Below are 21,213 nucleotides of genomic sequence, written 5' to 3' on the forward strand. Positions count from 1 at the left end.
CTATTTGTCCTGCCCCGCCGGGGTGGTGCAGTGGTAAGACGCCCGACTACTGTGCCGGAGTTCCCGGGATCGAATCCCGGCCTCGGCGGCTGGGTTTCGATGGAGGCGAAACGAAGTGGCGTCCGTGTGCTGTGCGATGTCAGCGCACGTTAAAGATCCCCAGGTGGTCGAAATTACTCCGTAGCCCTCCACTATGGCCCCCTTTTCTCTCTATCCACTTTCACTCCCATCTTCATCCCTTCCCTTACGGCGCGGTTCAGGTGTCCACAGAGCAAGTGTGACAGATACTGCGCCTTTCCCTTCCTATGAACCAACCAACCAACCAACTATTTGTCCATAAACCTCAGAAGTCCGACGGAAATTTTATGCCGCGTAGTAATAGGGCTTGAAGTGAGCAATGGCTTCTAAAGCGAAGTCCCTGTTTCAGCAGAGAAACCTGCTGTATTGTGAACGTATTAAGGCGAAAGCCTTTAATGGCTCATACTTGCAGCGCCCGTCGGTCCGTCCCTTGGAACGGTGCCAGCTGCAGCCTCTGGCGCACTCCTCCTCTCTCCCTAGCAACCACCTGCGCCGGTGGAAGGCGCAGCTGTGCATAGCAACCGCGTCGTCACGTGTCGGTGGGCGGGACGCGGGCGGGTGGAAGTCGCCGCCGGAAGCAGGTGCGGCGACGCTCCTTCGACAGACGTCTGAGTACAGTCGAGTGATTGAGACGCACGGCGCCGAAGCGGCCTAGTGACTGTGCGGCAAGGGGCGCGGAGAAGTGGGGACCGACGCCTGATTCCCCAAACACAGTTTGGCTGCCACTGTTTCCGGTTCAGACGTTTTGTCCAATCAGAAGTCTCGAGGCCAGGCAGGCAACATTTTTGGTATCGACGCAAACTCGGAATACGGGCCAGAGGCAGCCGCAGTAAAGCAGGAATAAGTGGCGTTTCAAACAAACGCTTTCGCCTCCATCACACTTCTGCTCTCCAAAGTGGCAAAAAAAAAAAATTTAATAGGTACTACAGCTCAGCAGCACTCACCGACAATGTAGATCATCAGGAGGAAGGTCAGCAGGAGCGTCGCGACCACAGCTATCACAGTGTTCTTGTTGAACCCAGGTGCCTTGGGGGTCTCTTTCACCTGGAGCCGCTTTCTGTATGGAAACAGTGCCAAGCATTTTAAGCATTCGCGGCTGCGCGCCGAGGTCAAACGAACCGTGACCAATACACCGGCGGCAACGCAGTGATATTACGAGGTCAACAAGCTCTGGCGTCATTCCCAACGTTCCCAGCGTAACAGCTAACGTTCCAGTCTGCGTCAAGCGCAATCTAGACCGTTATAGTTGGCGTAAGCTAAATCACCGCACACTTCGCTGCCGCTGATTCGTCAAGGAGAACAGTCATAATGCAAGAATCATTGGTGTAAATAGTCACAGCCATCAGTCTCTGTCCCCATGACTGCTACTCATGGCGTCAACATTACTTCGACCATGGCAGCAAGAACCGGCTGTTAAAGGGAAGAAAATATGGCCGTCAACGAGCCAGCGTTAAGAGCTCCGTTCTACAGAGACTCCAGCGTAGGCGTCCTCTGCATTGTGAATGAAAAATCAGGACTTTCCCTCTGGTAGATACTAATTGATAGGTGACCTGGTTGTTGACTATTTGATGTCACAAGTTTACATGACACCATGCTCGCAAGAGCTGCTGATTTGTGTAGCTAGTTTGAGTTGAGATAGAGACATGGCAGTCGAATCCCCCGTGATTATTGGTTTTCCGAGCAAGACTCGCTATCCGTAAATACCATGCAGGCTAGTGGCACCCCTTCTTTAGAGTGGGGCTACATATTCATGTTGACTGCTGCTTTTTCAGATATTTTTGCGGCTTAGGATGGTACTCCTATGAGTATGTGTGCGGTAGTAAACGTACAAATTATGGAGTTAATGATTTGGCGAGTATCGATGCGTCTGTACGCCAACGACGGTTCACAAGGGGAGTCGCATAGAGGAGGTGATGACGCTGTCGCTTCATACCCCTCAATCTAGAGCTGAAGCATACCTCCCGTTTTTTTTGCTGAAAGGACGACAGTAGTACGTTGCTTTGAAGACCTACGCAGGAAAAGAAAGAAGTCCATCTCCGAGCGGCTTTGGAATCATCGCCTCAAAAAATAGCAGTATTTCGTTATTCGAGCTCTCCGACAATTAGGCTATTTGTTCTTGGCATACGAAATACAAGATAACTGTCCAAAGGTTGAGGAGAAAAGTAGGAGTGAATGTTAGCATGTATTATGGTGATTAACATCCCGCAGGGTTCAGGGTCTGATACATGCTGTAGCTTGGAATGATACGGAAGTTTTGACCGCAACCGCATCAGGTGGTTTAGCCTTGGCATCGCACATTACATGGAAGCTTTGCATTTGCCGCTTGCATAGAAAAATGACCATCGCTGACTGGTGTGGGCTCTGGTCTCCTGGTTTAGTGATCGAGTATTAAGCAGCCACGTTAGAGTGTAAAAGGAAGCATTTGAAGGTCTAACGGCAAATATGCATGCTCATTTTTGCAAAACTATTGTGCTTGTTTTAAAACTAAAATTTAAAAAACGCTTAAACATTGCTTTTAGGAGTGTCGTGCGGCAGCGCGAAAGTATACCCTCTAGGTATACGGCTCCAGCCAACTCGGCCTTTTCATATTGTCGCAAACCATCCAAATCTTAATTTGTTGTTTTTTCGACGCGGATCAATTCTATATTCTTTGCTCATGCCCCTTGTCAAGAAACGCATCTTCATCAGTTTCTTTGTCGCGCAAGATGCGCCGAGATGTGTATCGAAGATTCCAGCCACTCGCATATGTTTCTGCAATGTTCCAGGTTGTGTTTCTTCACCGCCTTTAAATTGATGGTTGACGGGTGCGGGGGGCATTCTTAGTTCGACCCGCACGTTTGTTATTTTCGCCGCCACCGATTCTCTTAGGTCTTTTGCGGGCACGTCAGCCCAGTAGAGTTTCATTCAAGTGAAAAGCTAGTGTCTTCATTCGTGGCTACTCGGCTTATCACCAGTACATGGACAATGTATACCACAAACCACGCCACGAATCAGTGCCAGCCCATTTCACCAGTGAAAGGCCACATGTCATTGTCAGCCAGACTATACCCACTGCAGGGCAAAGGTGTCTCCAATATTTCTCCAGTTAATCCGCTTCTGAGCTAGCTGCATCCACTGGACCCCTGCGAACTTCCTAACCTCATAATTCCATCTGACTTTCTGGTGCCCCCTGCTATCTTTTTTCCCATTAGAATTCAATTTGTTACCTCTAGCGACCATCTCTTGTCCTCTCGTCGCAATTCATGTCCTCCTCATGCTCATTCCTTCTTTTGATTTCCACTATCATTAACTTTGTTGTTAGGAAGATAGTGAGAGACCGGAAAGCGTGGCGTGACATGGTCAATAGGGTCGCGAAGAGCCGGACACGACTGAACGAGTGAACTGAACTGATCATTAACATTCAATATCATTAACTCGAGTTATTTCTCTGACCAACTCTGCACATCTCTCAACGTTAATACTACCATTTTCCGTTACATAGCACCCTGCGTTGTACTCAAATTAAGTTGTCCTCAATCTAAATCAAGTTACGTTGTCCACAACCCTTTTCTTTGGCCTCTGCGTTTCAGCCCCGTAGATGACTACGGGCAAGATGCAACTGTTATATACTTTTGCTTTTGAGCGATTCCGTACGTTAAGTGTCGTATTCTACGAGTTCTTACCAAATTTGCTCCATGCGAAATTTATTCTCCCACTTATTTCTCTTTCATGATCCAGATCTGCGGTTACTACCTCCCCTAAGTAGATATAATCGCCGAACCACTTCCAATACTTCACTACCTATTGTAAACGGATATTCCTTGCCGAGGCTGTTGAGCATTACTTAGTCTTCTGCAAATAAATTCAGACCATTTTTTCTTGTTTGCTTGACTTTAGATATATTCGAATATTTTCACATACCGCTCATCATCACTCTGATTTCACAATGCCTGCATGACTGCCGAGGTTTAGACTGAGCAAATGCTTCATCGCAGTCAATCATTGAAATGTACCGGGGCTTGTTAAATTGCGAGACTTTTTCTATCCCCTAGCTGATGGTATGGATCTGATCATTAGTAGTGTACCCATTCAGAAACCCTGCTTGATCGTTTGGTTGATGAAGTGTAAAGTTGTCATGATTCTATTCACGATTAGCTTAGTAAATACCTTGTACGTTCCGGATGATAAGATAAAGTATGCTTGTTATTTCGTTCAGAACTCCTATGTAGGTCATTCTCCCGAGCGGTAGACATTAGGCTGTCGTATTTAAATAGAGACCGCTACTTTTCGGAAACAAATGTTTGTAAACATCACTTCTCTGCTTACCGGATGAAGAAAATTAGCGGACACCGAATCTAGCCGGAATTTTCAATCCCCTTCCCAGGAGATTATGGGCGAGTTGCGGAAAATCCTAGACCAGCGTCAAGGTTGGCGTGAACATGAAAGGCTTCTTGGCAAAACCGAGAACAATGTTTCTTTTGGGTCGAAATTCGTCCTGTCAGTCTAAGAACTAAACAATCGTCGCTATCTGGCCTCACAGTTGTTCGCGCAATAATGGGCAAGGCTATTAATTCTACTGCGTTCCTCCCTATTTGTGCGAAATATAAAGAGCTGGTAGTTTCACCGTTGTTCCCTACCCAGCATTATGTAGATGTTTCAGCAAATAAGCGAATGTAATCAGCAATGAAAACGTTTGATCTGCCTACGGAAATTTCATATTAGTACTTATAAATGCCTACATGTATAACATATATGTCTCATGTGAGAGGTATTAGCATCCGTAACGATTAAACAGTAGAGCTAGGCAGCCAGTAGTCAATCATTCTTATGCTTGCTGCAAATTGCTACGATTCGAGTGTGGGCTAGACGCGGAGGCATTACAAGTGAGTCCGAGAGCTTAGTCAAGTTTCTGACTTATCGATAAACGCAAGATTGTCGGCTTGGCCGAAGTAGCCAGATGCAACTTTAACCCAAACTTGTAGGTGCTGCAAATATTTTAGTTTTTGTGCAAAAAGTCCCTTCATCATTAAGCCTCATAAAATTTCGTCGTATTCCAAATGTTCACATCTCTTAATTTCCAGGAACAACCACCCCACAAAACTTTACTTGTACCAAGGGTGCGGATGTGGAGCCAGCCTTGTGAGCCTGCTTACCGCAAGACAAGCAGCGAATCCTTCTTTCCAAGCCTTCCGCCACCCTCCGCAGTTTTACCCGCCTGGTGCAAAAAGTGAGAAAATTGCGTACTATTTTTAGAACGGCATCGTTCTCCTCAACACACATTCTGTAATTAGAATCATTCGTTAATGACTGCGACATTGCAATTAGAATCATTGTACCGATTGGCAGCAAAGAACATACAGTAGGCAGGTTTTCATGGGACCCTCAAACGACAAAGATAGCATTGCATCTATGCAAAATTTGTTACAATGTCTACTCTGGTAACATTGCCATTGCGCCCGAAATCACTTCCTGATGAAAGGTTTCGGAAAGGCAGCATTTCCCTTCGAAGCCACAAACTGGGAGACTAGGTAATCAAAAGGTGATGATGTAGTTGCAACAGCGCCTTATCAAACGCTACTTCAGATGAAGGATGAAATATGCGTTCTCTGTGTCATTGGATTTTTCAACGACTTCATGACCAGTGTCACCTCCCCAGGTGCTAGACAATTCTTCAAACACCACGCTGTAAGCATGTTAGGCTCAAAATCTTCATCAGCGCACGAATTGCATTAGAAACCCAAAAGCGTCTATATGCACAAGAAGTTTTCTGATTCCCGCGGTTTTCATCCTTTTGATTCGTTCCTACAGTCATTAATGGCCGCAGTTTTGTCATATTTAAATTTGTAGCATCAGCAACATCAGCCAACTTATATCAAACAACGGGAGGACTCCCTTTACAGGTAGAATATCAGGGCATCATTCAATAGTAGGCTGCTTCTATTAATATTTGCGATCAACAGTTGCAAGGCATGATTTTGTTTTAATGTTTTGTGGCTTCCAGGCACAACAGTAAAAAGCTGCTCGTGCCGATTGATTGCTCACGCACTCTTGTTCGGTACCAGTGCATCTAGTTCCATTATTTCCGCCTCGGCGACAGTCAGCGTAGTAAATTGTTGTAATTATTTAGAGAACTCCTGTTGTGTTTATTGATCGTGATGTCCAGTTTCGCTACGTACCATCATAACTGCTCGAAATCCGCGTATGAGATATTATAAAATGCAAGACAAATGATTTCAATATATTCTGTATGCTCAGTACGAACGCCTAATAGTTAATAAAAATTAGCTGTGGTTTAGCTTGTGGTTAAACCTGGAGTTACGCGAGTTACCCGCATGGCTACGCTTAGGTTCGGCTTGAAAGTAAAGACATGGCTTTTTCATATACCAGTTTACTCTGTAGTTTCAGCTTTATTTATGTCATATGGGACGCTTTTCAAACCTAAAGTGCAATTAGGCGAACGCGTCTGTTTCGCGGTTGTCTGAAGCACTCCACGGCGCCAACTCTTTCCCTTTGTTTTCATTTTCACTTTATGTGATGACGCGATAGCGTAAGCTACAAGCCAAAATATAAGCCCCCACTTTAACCGAGCCGTATGAACGTGCCTGAGTGGCCTATGGATAACGTGAATATAAAGGTTCTGGCAGGCTAAATAGGATATCCCTCTCCCATATGAAAGGAGAGACCCTAATTGGCAGCTCCTGCCAAAAGTCCTGCCTATGTCCTGTTGGGGCTGGGCACCGAGCAGTTTCTTCCTCCGTTGTGCTGGGCCATGTCAGCTGCCAGCTACCTCCTCCCATGACCTCTTCTTCTTCATCTTCTTCTAGTGGTTGCTAGGCAACGGCTCAAGGTCAACGCGACTATGGCGAAGGTGCGACCACGACGAAAGTGCAATCACGACGAAGAGGCAAAGTGGCTGGTGTAGTGTAGCTCTTGCTAAAAAAACCTATATACATAATGTACTCTTCAAAACGATAAACAAACGATTATATTGCTCTTCATTGTTCATCAGTTGCAGAAATATCTTTCCTAATAAAACGGGCATCTGTTGCTCCGACTAAGACGCAGCATCATTTTGAAGGTACATAAGAAGGCGTAGTGAAAGTAGTGTAAAGGTGCAGTTTCCAACCAAGTAATAGCTATTAACTGCGACTCTTGCATTTGTTCATATACGATAGATAGCAACAAAAGCCATCAAATAAGATAAATGGTAACAAACGCCAACTTCTTCCTGAATATCGCTGCGGCTAAATAAACGATCCGCTGATATTGGACCACGGGCATCACCTTTATGCACCAGGCCAGTTACTTTACGGTATCTTGCGCAGCCATATACAGGTCACACTGTCGGCCCCTTGTCATTAACGGAACCATCACGAACAAGCTCGCGTGCATAAGTGTTCACTGCTACGACATCGATGATGACAACACATATAGAGCTGATTTCTTGCTCCTTTTTTGGCTTGTCTTTCATGCTGTAGCAGCAACGGTCGTTGAATTGCATACAGCATCTTGTATTTTGTCCGTAAAACCAACTGCGTGCTCATAAGTCATATATATTCATATTGTGGCTTACACTACAGTCAAAGGAGGCGACATGCGCTAAAATAAACAACCAAAACTCTTTTATACACAAACGTTCTTATCTACGCCTACCCCATTGAGTAGCTGTCTTTCGGGGATAGAAAGAAGCCATCAAGCCGTTTCGGGCTAGTAGAAAATGCACAGAAGATGACATGACTCTCTTGGAAAACTTGTGCACATGCACCCCCTCTCTCTGATTTGGCACTACGCCTCGAACGGTAAGCCGGCAGATCGACGCTAGTGCGACATCGTTATAGGATTGAGTGGATTCACAGCCTCAACATCAATGATCTTTTTAGTGCAATAAATGTCCTGTGAATGCAATATTTTATTTAATTTCGAAATAAAATTCGGAAGAGATTTGAGCTGTGCCTTTACGCGTGTAGAGTGGCTGCCCCTGGCCAGGCGGCAAGTGGCAGCCTAACCTAGAGGTAACTTGTCTGCCTCGGCATTGAAGTGTCGCGGAATTGATTCTAGTCTAAACTTTCCGATTACCTAAACTTCTCTTTCCATGGAATTCATATCTGCTCATAAACACTTGTATATATGAGACATGTCATGTAGTGTATAAACGCGTACACGTCCTAATGAACTCTATCACGGTGCGACCTCGTAATCAAGTGATGTTATAATCTAGTGATGTTATAATCCAATTTGTGCTTCCACTGCTTCACGCTTGACGTCGAACATTTTGGCCCAGTATGGGTATTTCCGCTAGGCTCATGGCGGTGGCGCCGCCTGGTTGTCCGCAGAACAGGTGGCTTCACTGTGTCGCGCCAATATTGAGGTAGGAGTCCACCTTGTTATCGGGCAATAAAATATCACAAGGCATGCATATGATAGTGTGGAGAAGAATTGCCGCAGACGCACTCACTGTCGGGTCTCCACATATATATTTTACAGGACCCGTTGAGCCAGGCGTGAACGGAACAGTGAACCACCAACATTTAGTCCTGCAGCCATGAAGAACGAACTGCGCGCGCTTGGCAGGCATGCTGAGACTGTCGTCTGATTTTTCGGCGGGACCAGCCCCCCTCCTCTCTAGCGATGAAGCCGTGAGCGAAAGGGAATGGTGAAAAGTGGACACTGTGTGCGAATCGTACGCGGCAAGAACTGGCCCGATCGGGAGTGGTTGCAGTGGCACACTTGGCGATTACGTCTGTATCAAGGTAGGCAGGTTTGAGATGAACGGATATCGTGTCCTACCTGCCGTTGATGCGCAGTAGAAAGTGCTTAGGATCACGCAAGAGCACTTGAAACGGACCATCATATGATGGCCGTAAGGGTAGACGTACGGCGCATTGGCAACCAAAGACGTGAGTGCACCGCTGAAGGTCGGTGGGGGGGGGGGGGGAGGGGACATGGATGCGACGAGATTACTGGCGCTGCCGTAGTGGCACGACAGTGCTCATAGCGCTACGTAGAGGGCAGGCGTAGACTGTGACGTCAGCAGGCGTGGGTTGCGAAGGCTTGAAGAACTCGCCATGGACACGAAGAGCAGTGCCAAATGTCAGCTCTGCCGCACATGTAGAAGAGTCACAGTGAAGTGCGGTACGGAGACCAAGCAGAACGAAGGGTAGGCGCTCAATACATATTGCAGGGAAAGCGGACGCCATAAGTAAAGCTTTCAACTGCCGGTGAAAACGTTCAATGATACCATTGCAGATCGGATGGTAAGAGGTCGTAATGTGATTGACGCCGAAGAGCCGAGATAGGTTGGCAAATAATGTTGAGTCAAATTTGCGACCGCAGTCACTCGCAGGGTTGGAAGGGACACCGTAGCACTTATACAGTGTGTGTGAGCGCTCGATCGAATCCGCAGTTATGTCCAGAAGGGGCATCGCTTCAGGCCATCTCGTGAGCCTGTCAATGCTGGCTAACAGGTAGTCGTGGTTCCCACAGGGAGGAAGGGGACCGACAATGTCGACGCGCAGGTGGCTGAAGCGGGTGTACGGAGACGGCAAGGATCCAAGATGTGTCACAGTGTGCCGGTGCACTTCGCTTACAGCTGAGGCACGTGCTCGACCAGCGGCGCACGTCGACGTTGATGAGAGGCCAGACAACGAGCCCTGACGAGGCGCTGAGTTGCGTGGATGCCAGGACTTCGACGTATCACAAACGCGTGGAACGGCGCAGTCAGAGAGTAAGACGTCCTCCAACACCAGAGAGGTGCCGCGCGTGCGAAGCCGTTGTAGCTCGGCATCGGCTCATTGAGCAGCAGCTATAGCCGTGAAGTCGATGATTGGCCGTCCATTGCCCATCTCATTTACTTCAGCACGAGAAAAAGCATTGGCAGCTATATTCTACTTGCCGCTGGCGTGACGAATGTCGCAAGTAGACTCGGAAATGTAGGCGAGCTGCCTGATCTCGCGAGGAGCGTGGGATGAACTACTGAATGCCAGCGCAGACGTCAGAGGTTTGTGGTCAGTCAGGATATGAAACGTGCGTCCTTCGAGAAAATAGCGGAAGTGCTTCACGGCTGAAAATATTACTAGCAGCTCTCGGATGAAGTTTTAGCAGCGCCCAAGATCGCAAGCTTTCTAGAAAAGGAGGCGATTGGCAGCCAAACACCAATGACGAACTGTTGCAAGACCGCGCCGAGAGCAGAGTCCGAAGCGTCAACCATGACGGACGTGGGTGCCTCACATTTGGAACGAACTAGGAGCCTGGCACCGGCAATGGCAGCTTTGATGCCGTTGAATGCGCGGTCGGTGGTATTGCTCCAAGCGACAAGAGCTGTCGACTTGCTGTGGCCCGAGAAAAGGTTGTAAAGAGCGCAGCGAGTAATAAAGCGCTGATAATAGTTGGCGAGGGCAAAAACTTCACGCAGTACGTGGCTGGAAGACGGTAGGCCGAGGAAACCGAGTGATGGTGGTGGCAGGGCAAGGTAACTGGCGGATGCCATGGGCGCTCACGCGATGGCCGAGAAAGTCCAACTCTGCAATGCCCAACTCGTTTTTCGGTCCATTGACCACAAGTCTAAAGCGGCTAAGCCTTGCGAAGACTTGACGCAGGGGGAGCTTGTGGGCCTCTGCCGTACGGCTGAAGACGAGAGGGTCATCAAGATAGGCAAAGAAGCACGTCAAACAGCGTAGGACGTGGTCAACAATGCGCTGGAAAGTCTGGGCCTATTACGAAGACTGAAAGACATCCTCAGATATTTGAACAAGCAAAAAGCCGTAATTATGGCGGTCTTCTGGATATCCGAGGGCTCCACAGGAATCCAGAGACACGCATTCACGAAATCAACCTTGCTGAAGATTGTGCAGCCATGAAGGGCCGATATAAAATCCTGGATACGTAGAACCGGGTAGCGGCCAGGAACGGTCGCCTTGTTGAGAGCCTGGTAATCGCCGCACGGGCACCAGTCGCAGTTCTGTTTGGGCACCGTGTGGAGGGCGATAGCCAATGCCTGGAGAAGGGATGGATGAAGCCAAGCTCCAGCATACGCTCGAATTCTTGTTTGGCGACAGCGAGGCGACGAGTGCGAGCAAACACGGGAGGCGCAGTGGACACAGATTGATGAGTCACGCTGTGCGCGGCTGGTGCTTGAAGGAATGGGGGTCGAAGACATCCGGAAACTGCAAGTACGCTGGACTAAGGGTTGGGAACTGTGTGTGCGCCTAGAGGAGCCGGAGTGGTGGATCGCGGCAAGAGATGCCTTGGACGACTAGGCTCGTTTCAGAATCCAGTACACGGTTTTGCCGCATGTCAACTAGGCGCCTATAGTGCTATAGGAAGTCCGCACCAATATTTGACGAGCGCACGTCCGCGATGACAAATAAGCAGCTATGTCAAGAGACACCGACTTCTGGCCGTATGTGCGTATGATCGATCTGCTGACTGCGATCAGAGATGGAAAGTCTGAAGGAGGGCGTCGCTCAGTCAACGTAGGTGAAAGAACACAGACCTCAGCACCAGCATCCATAAGGTGACGGACTTGCGTTATATGGCCAGTGACATGGAAGAGACAACTGGATCGGGACTGATAAAACCGGTCGCCTTCAATGTTTGGCCAGACCGTTTCCCTCGAAGGTGCGGGCTGGCGGAATTGGCGCGCGTAGCAGCATCTTCTGCCAGTTGGACGAGTAGGAGAGAGGACGGTTGCCAGGGGTATTGAGGCTGGTGAAGTATAGATGAGGAATGCGGCCAGCGAGTTTGAAGGGCTGCAACCTCAGCTGTAAGCCATGCTACTTGCCGTATGAGCTCCCAGTTAGCATCGCTAAGGGTACCATAGCAATCATCAGCAGCTGCGTTGGGTAAGTGAGAGGCAAGAGGGCGATGATTTGTTTCCACGGAGGAAAACCCGCCCGGTGTCCATGACCTTATTGCCAGCGCAGGGAGGAAATCCATTGTGTGAGATGAAGACACGGTCAGGATCATGCGTATCTGCGGTGGTAGGGGCTGCAGGAAGAGTTCCCGCAGGAGTTCGCTGTCGTGTGAAGCCGCGCATTCTCCAGCCAGGGCAGTCTCGGTAGGCTTGCGATCTCTCAGCTCTTCCGAGGTAAGGAGCTGCTGCAGACGACACGGCTCCGTTTCAGAAGTTCGCTTGATGAGCGTCGCCCGAAGATGATCCTAAGTGCGATCAGCAGGCGGAGTACGCAGGACGTTGCGAACACTGGCAGTAGTAGCAGGCGTGAGCGCGCCAATGACGGGTGCGAACATGGTCACCTATGAAGGGACGCAGTGCCGGCGGAACAAGGCCTCCGATGACCAGAAGTGAGGGAGCTTGAGCGCGGAGACCACGGACTCATGATGAGGCGCCGTGTGGGACGACCGAGACGGTATATGAGTGGTAGGATCCGTTGTCATGGCATACACGAGGGAAGGCAGGCAGGGTCTCGATCTCCGGGCGCTGGTAGGCCTAGCGAAGCGGCTGATGCAAGCGCAGAGCAGGAGCAGAGAGCGAAGACGAGATGACCGGAGCCACCAAATTTGTGGAGATGAGTCGCAGATACATTCATTGTCGGGTCTCCACAAATATATTTTGCAGGACCCGCTGAGAAAGGGCATGCTAAAACTAGCTTATTTTTTGGTGGAACCACGATGGCATGCTACAATCGCAAGCTATTCCCTAGTATTAAGTATTGTAGTATTCTCTAGTAGAATAAGACAGCAACAAGTTGGCCCAAATTTTATCTGTACATCTTTCAGACAGACCAAGAGCGCCACAGCATGGATTCTCGACCGTACTAACAATCAGTTAAGTTCAGTCGTTCAGTCGTGTCCGACTCTTCGTGACCCTACATATCACGCCACGCTTTCCGGTCTCTCACTATTTTCCTAACATCACATAGCTTCATCTGCAGTGCCTCCAGGATGCCATCTAACCATCGAGTTCGCTGCCTACCCCTTCTCCGGCGACCCTCAACCTTTCCCAACATCAACTCTTTCTTCAGCGACTCCTCTCTTCTCATTAGATGACCAAAGTAGCTGAGCTTTAACTTTAGAATTTAACCCTCCAATGAGCAGTCATGGTTAATGGTCGACAGTATCGACTGATTTGATCTTCTGGCTGTCCAAGGAACTCTCATGAGTCTCCGTCAGTACCACAATTCAAACGCGTCAATTCTTCGGCGTTCAGCCTTCTTCACAGTCCAACTCTCGCATCCATACATCACAACTGGAAAGACCATAGCACGAGTTATACGGATCTTGGTTGGCAGTGTAATGTCTCTGCCCTTTACTAAGCGGTCACAGCTAGACATGGCTCTCTTTCCCAGAAACAGGAATCTCCTAATTTCATGGCTGCAGTCTCCTTCCGGGGCAGTCTTGGAGCTCAAGAAGAGAAATTCTGTCACAGCTTTCACTTCTTGTCCCTTGATGCTCCAGACCTTGACAGGGCAAGACGCCATCATCTTTTTCTTTTTATGTTCAGTTTAAGCCCAAAAATCTCACTCTTTTTTGTACGCGCATCAGAACTCTTTAGTTTCACTTCACTTTCTGCCAATAAAGTGGTATAGTCCGTATATCTGAGGTGAATGATACGTTTTCCAGCAATCTTCACTCCATCTGAAGACTCGTCCAGACCGACCTTCTTCTTGATGCACTAAGCATATAGGTTAAATAGGCAGGGCGACAATATGCTGCCTTCTCTCACTCCTTTCTCAGTCGGAAACCAATCAGTAAGACCATGCCCAGTTCTAACTGTGTCTTCTTACCCTTCATACAGGTTCCTGAGAGACAGATGAGGTGAATTGGAACGCCCAGCTCTTGGAGAGCTTGCCACAATCTGTTGTGATCTACGCAGTCAAACGCTTTCGCATAATCAATAAAGCAGAAGTAGAGAGGTTTTTGGAACTCTCTTGCTTTTTCCATGATCCAGCGAATGTTGCCAATCTGGTCTCTAGTTCATCTGCGCTTACGAAACCAAACTTGCACGCCCGGAAGCTCCCGATCCACATACTGCTGCAGCCTACTTTGGAGGATTTTCAATGTCACCTTGCTGGAATGCGAAGTAAGCGCGATCGTGCGGTAGTTGGAACAATCTTTGGCACTGCCTCTATTTGGAATGGGGATGTAAACTGACCTCCTCCAATCCTGTTGCCACAGCAGGGTTGTCCAAATTTGCTGACATAATGTATACATAACGTTAACAGTGTCGTCAGAGTTGAGGTTTTGAAGCAACTCAGCTGGAATGTCATTAATTCCGCTAGCTTTGTTCTTAGCAAAGCTGGCTAAGGCCTATTACACTTCACTCTTCAGGATGCCCGGCTCTAGATCAGAACTCAAAACCATCTTATGTTAGGCTTGCACATCCGGATCCTTCTTGTACAGTTGTTGTGTGTATGCCTGCCACCTCTTCTTTATCTCTGAGGTTCCAGCGAGGTTCGTGCCTCGTTTGTCCTTTATCACGCCCATCTTAGCACAGAAGCTTCTTTTGATATCTTTGTCTTATACAGAGCTCTTGTGTTCCTTAATTGGCTGTTGTCCTCAACTGTTTGGCACTGTATGTTCAGGAAGGCATTCTTATCTCTTCTTGCTATTTTCTGAAAATCCGCATTGAGAACCTTGTATCTTTCTCTTTCCCTCATAACTTTTGCCATCCTCCTTTCCTCAGCTATTTGCCTCCTCAGACAACCAGTTTGCTTTCATGCATTTCTTTTGCTGTGGAACTACCTTAGTAGCAACTACTTATATTATATCACGAGTATCAGTCCACATCTCTTCAGGCTCTCTGTCTTCTAGATCTAATTCTTGAAATCGATTCCTCACTTCCAGAGCATATTCTGATGGAATTTGATCCAGATCATACCTGAAAGCCCTTCTATTTTTCTGCGTTTTCCTCAATCGAAGCTTACATTTGGCAACAAGAAGCTGATGATCGGTGCCACAATCAGCCCCAGACCTTGTTTTTACTGCTTGTATAGCGCTTCTTCATTTCTGCCGGCAAAGAATATAATCAATCTGATTCCTCTATAGACAGTCCGGTGAAGTCCATGTGTAAAGGCGCCTCTTGTGCTGTTGAAAATGAGTATTCGCTATGGTCAGATTCCGCCTTAGCATTCCAGTCTCCTATGAACAAAAGGACGGCTGATGATGGAGTGCGGTCTAAAAGGCATTGCAGGTCAGCATAAAATCTCTCAACGTCAGCTTCTTCAGCAGTAGTGTTTGGTGCATAGACTTGGATAACTGTTATGTTGAAAGGGTGACCTTGGATCCAAAGTGAAATCATTCGGTCCTTTTTAGGGTTGTACCCTAGCATTACTTTGCCCATTCTTCTGTGTACTATGAGAGCGACCCCGTTCCTTCTCCTGGATTCGTGCCCACAATAAAAGACATCATGATCGCCGGGATTAAACTCTCCCATTCCGGTCCACTTGAGCTCGCTGATACCCTAGATATTAATGTTCAATCTGTTCATTTCTCGCTTGACGGCATCCAGTTTACCTTGCGTCATAGATCTTACATTCCATGTTGCTGTGCGATATATCTTCTTGCAACATTGGACTTTCCGGTCGCTTCCCGACACATCCACAACTGAGCGTCCTTTTGGCTTTAGCCCAGCCGCTTCATTCGTTCTGGAGCTACTAAGAATCGCCCTTTGTTCATCCCCAGTAATATGTGGGACGCCTTCCAACCTGGGGGGCTCATCTTTCGGCGCCATGTCAATAATGCTATTGTGACAGGTCATAGGATTTTCTTGGCAGGAAATGCTGGAGTGGGTTGACATTACCTTCTCCTGTGAATCACATTTTGTCAGAACTCTCTGCCGTGACCTGTCTATCTTGGGTGGCCCTACACAGCAGAGCTCACGACTTCATCGAGTTTCGCAAGCCCCTCCGCCAGGACAAGGCGGAGGGGCTTGCGGGGCTTATATAATACTTATGTATCCTTGACTAAGCAAAAAGTAGCAAGTGCCCTAAAGCAAGCTCTACTGCTCACAGTAAACAGCTGTCATGCCAGTATCATTAGGGCACTACTATTTATCACGACAGCATTAAAGGCTATCCTCAAGTAACCCTGGTTGCGGCATTTCGAGGAAAATATGGCCAACACCTGGCCAATGGTCTGGGAGGACTTGTCTTCAGATAATGTGAGGTCAGGAGAGCTCGTGACATCCAAACATTTGTAAGAGCACCCGGTTCGGGCATTTCTTTTGAGATGCAAGGGGGTAGAAAGCCAACTTCCAGACGGTTGAACCATTTTTAACACACGTTGCCCTAGGCCAAGCAGACACGTTCATAAGGTCTGCACAAAGAGGGGATTTACATCTATGTACAAACCATACATAAATGTATTTTACGAGTGTATGCTTTTAGTAAGTCTGCAATAATTAAAGAAGAAGTACAGCATTACTAGTTATGGGAGCAGAAAGACGAATGGATGCGATGAGGGACCCGCAAGCGGAATCAGCAAATGGCATGCATTACTAACACTTTCGCTTCGTTTCGTACCATTATATGTGGAGAGTAATAGTCCCCCCCCCCAAATCATGGATTAGCTTAAGCAGACAGATTTATGGCAGATTAGGTTAGTAGCACATTTCCACTCACCGCCGCAAGTTTCTCCTGCACCATTTCGACGAGGTACGACAGAAGCAGCTGTGCTGACAACGCACTCTTCTTTCTCGTTCTCTTCACTCGGGTGGAATGGTGGCACGTTGCGTAAGTTGAAGGGTGGTTTTTAAGAAACGCCGCTTTTTGCCAGCGTGTAAATATTAGTGCAAAGCAATATTACCGTTTTCAGTCCTTCGCGTACCCACGGTCGGTAAGCACGTTTGACCTTTAATGACCCCAGATGGCAGTGACGTCATACCAGCGCGAGAAATGGGCTACCAAGTCAAGTCGTCGAGTGGTGGCGGTCGGTAGACACGGCGCGCCGCGGATGAGATGATGACGTCACTGTGACGTCGCACCAGCTGAGAGAGTTGGGCTACCAAGTCGAGTCGTCGGCTGGCGGCGGTTCGTAGGCACGGCGCGCTGCAGCTGGAGCCGCGCTGCTAAAGTGTGCAGGCGCTGGTGTCACCTCTTCTCTCGCATTTACGAGGAGAAGGAAAACGATGGATATATAAATGCTCGCGCTTGCTCTTCTTTTTTCTTCTCTATATTTTCTCTTCTGTCTGCACGAGGCAGCGGAGGTGGCTCAGCTACAGAGCCACTAGCAGGCCCGTGCATTTTCTTTTCCTTCTTCCAACAGCCACAACAACAACAACAACAGCTGAGACACTCTCTATGCATCCTGATTAACAGAAAGAAAAGTCACGCCGTCTCGATGAAGCCAGGAAACGACAATGGTCTACAGAGACAGATAAAAAACGGGAACAGCATCTCGCTCGACGGCGCGCTCAAGATGCAGCTAGACGAGCGCATCGCGCTTCTCTTGAATCGTCCTCAACCAATGAGGACTCCGAATGGAATGTAATGGACGCAGAATGTAGGAATGCAACTAGGCGGCAACGACGCCTTCAGGAAACAAAAGAATGGCAACGGAACTATAACCGAGCCATGTTATTATTGCTTTCGCAACCTACCGGACTTAACTAAGCTAAGCCCCAGCAAATTTTTTGTCGCAGTTACGCTAAACGAAAATTCAAAGCAATTGGCTTCAGACTAATTGAAGGACACTACGACCTCACTCTAAAGATAGCACAGATTCAATGAAAGAAAACAATGATGATTTCCAATATCCTCTTTCGGCCTTTTATTCTGCGCGATATTTCTCTCTATATTATATATTATTCGCCGTCACGTCGTTATTCTCTAGGGTGGGTTCCGCATAATACATAATACATACGATGAGGGTTCCGCATCAAGAAATGCTGTTGGACTTCGTCATAGCAGTACGAGTATCTTGATCGTACCTCTGTGGCATGATCGCAGGCAGGTGGATTAGAGCATAATATATAACGGTATGTAAGTCAATCGTCTACTTCTCCTTGCGTTGTAGTTAAGCGCGCGATGACCAAAATTACCCAAAAGACATCCTAAAAGCTATCGCCACTAAGTCGCGTGCAACGAAACGGCTTCCACAGTGCGCACGAGCAGAAAAACAATTTACAACCAAAAAGAAATTTCCACTTCAGGCTATTCACCTTAGGTTAGGTTTGGTAAAACTTTATTTACCATTATAGGGGTTTACTTGAGGTTTACTGTTCACTTTGTAATTTCCACACTAAGAGTCAGGTTTCACATCTGCTATTGCTATGATATAGACATCACACTTCGCCGGCAATCTCCATATGCGGCAACGCCCATCAATGTTGGGATCAAACTTCTTGAGTACGGAGGCCCAAAGAAGTGTTCCTCCTTACAGGCGCCGCAGAATTCGCTCCTCCTCCTCATTCAGCCTTTTTGGCAGAGGCTGTGTAGAGCCGTTGTTTGCCGCAGTAATGCCTTACGATTACTCGCAATCACAGAACCGGTTGATGAGCGGCTAAGCCAGTAGATCTAGGATGATGGACCCGGTGTGTAAGCGCTTTGGCGGCCACATCAGCTGAGGTCCTACTGACATCACAAAGCGCACGGAAATTTTGTTGTTCGCATCAATTGAAAAGCTTTCAAACAGTCGGGATTCGATCCCGCGTCATTGAGCTCGGCAGCCTAGTGCCCTATCCCCTGTGCAATGTCGACCAGGCTACGGTCGAACACTTCACCGTTCGGCCTTTTTTGAACCCGAGTACACAGGTGCAGTAGTCGAGCTTCTTCACCGCTGAGCTACCATGGTGGGCCTATGTCTGTGTGTCTGTAATTTGGATTTTGTTAGTTGGATTCAGGGGAAGACGTAACTGTCTCAATTCTCGGCGCACACCACTTACAAAAAGAATTCTAGGGGGCACTTTGGATCACTGAAGTGTGATCAGGCGAAAGTCTCTACCGCGCAATGGTCCGAGCCCTCCACTGCAGCAGCTCTTTTTCTCTGTTTTCACTCCCATCTTTCCGATGACGCGATAGCGTATGCTTCCAGCCAACCCCATTTAACTAAGCCGTATGGATGTGCTTGCGTGGCCTGGGGATAACGTGAATTCAAGGATCTTGGCCGGCTGACTGTGATATCACCCTCCCATATCAAAGGACAGCCCCGAGTTGGCAGCTTCTGCCTAACATAATGCCAAGAAGCCCTAAGTCTTATTAGTGGTCGGCCATGTCAGCTGCCAGCTACCGCCTCCCACAACTTCATCTTCTTCCACCCTTTGGATTAAATGTACGAATGGTCACCGGAGGTATGAGCGCTTAAATGCTTCCGCATTTTAACGGCACAAAATAGGAGGCTGTCATGTCGTCTGTTCGAATTCGTATTCCAAACTAGTAATAGGCTAGCAGATGAATGCTAAACGCGAATCGAAATAGTATGGCATCACCCTAAATGCAGCATTAAGCATGGTTGTGTAACCATTTTGATATGTATTCACGAGCATAACCGAGTTGGATTAAGTGGATAAGTGGTTCTCGTAGACTCGTCTGTGTTTCATGCTGATTTTCGCATAATGGCTACAATGCCGACACAGGCTTTTCTGCACCACGGGACCCTTGTGGGCTGGCGTCACAGTAATTGTGAGAAACATTATCTATGCTCATAACCTGGGGGTCGTCACAGCAGTATATCCTACATATCCATTTACACCCCTAACAGACATATCACTCATATTACTCGTAATGCAACAACGGCAGTTAGTAAACCACACGGAAAAATTTTTAAACCCATGGTCACGTCGGAAATGACTACAAAATGGTGGCCGACGTATACACTCCTAAACATTGTGAGAAGTATACACAATTGTGTATACGTCTCAAAATTTTAGGAGTGTATACGTCTAGCTTTCTTAAAAGCTAGACGTATAAGCTCTTTCTTTCTTAGAAGCTTAAGATTTCTTTTAAGCTTCTTTAAAAGCCTAAAAAATTCTTAAAAGCTGATATGGGTGCCTGCGCACTCCGGGAATACCGGTAACGAGGCCGCCAATGCGTTAGCCCAAGGTTCTTTGGCGGCCCCGTTGCCGGTAACCCCGGAGTGCAGGCACCCATAACCGCTCGACATAGAGGGGGGCGTTGGCGACAGTCGAGCTCAGTATGCTGAACGCAAAAATGTGAACTCTACCACGCGCCAGATTTAGCATCGCAGTTTTAGTCAGAAAGTAGGTAGCGTGCTTCCGTGTGTGCAAGCGCGTTGGCGATGGCTGCTTCCTCGGCAGCCTCCGAGGAGGTGACCGAGGGGAGGCGGACAGTAGCAAGAGGTTGCAGGCAGAAATTGGTGATGGCCAATACTGCTCCCTCATACGTTCATGAGACGTCCACCACACGTTGTCCGTTTCTGAGCCGTAGTATTTGTGGAGCACCTTTGCTCGGGCTCGGCGGCATTGACGCAGGTTCTTTCATGCAGCAGGGTACTCCCCTGATGGGGCTGGAACAGGTAGGTCACCGCCGCTTGCGGCGGCGGCTAGCCTGCTACAGACTTTTTTTTTCTGTTGTGGGCCGTCATTGCACCCGACGGTGTTTCGGTGGTGTATGACAGCTGTCGTTGCAGGCGTGCGTCTTTCTCTCCCTCTTCCTTTTCTTTCTTCTCTATTTTTCTTCTGTCTGTACGAGGCAGCGGAGGTGGCTCAGCTACAGAGCCAGTTGAAAGCCCATGCATTCTCTTTTCCTTCTTCCTACAGCCACAATTTCTTTAAACTGCGCGCCGGCGGCCTATAATATTGAAGGGAAAGGCGCAGTATCTGTCACACGTGCTCTGTGGACACCTGAACCGCGCCGTAAGGGAAGCGATTAAGATGGGAGTGAAAGTGGAAAGAGAGAAAGGGTAGCCGTAGTGGAGGGTTACGGAGTAATTTCGACCACCTGGGGATCTTTAACGTGAACTGACGCCGCACAGCACACGGACGCCACTTCGTTTCGCCTCCATCGAAACGCAGCCGCCGTGATTGGGTTCGAGCCCGGGAACTCCGGCACAGTAGTCGGGCGTGTTACCACTGCACCACCCCGGTGGGGCCACCGGCGACCTCCGATCCGGTATTCACGCGTGATCGCACGCACTCCTTCAGTGAGCTAACGAAGGCCTATCGGGCCGATCAACTTCTCTGCCCCCCCCCCTCACTCATCTCTAGATACCTACCACCAGACGTTCTGGTGACGGCTCCAGACG

This window comes from Amblyomma maculatum, chromosome 3, assembly GCF_055883805.1.
Source record: "Amblyomma maculatum isolate TAMU_Amacu chromosome 3, ASM5588380v1, whole genome shotgun sequence".
Lineage (NCBI taxonomy): Eukaryota > Metazoa > Arthropoda > Arachnida > Ixodida > Ixodidae > Amblyomma > Amblyomma maculatum.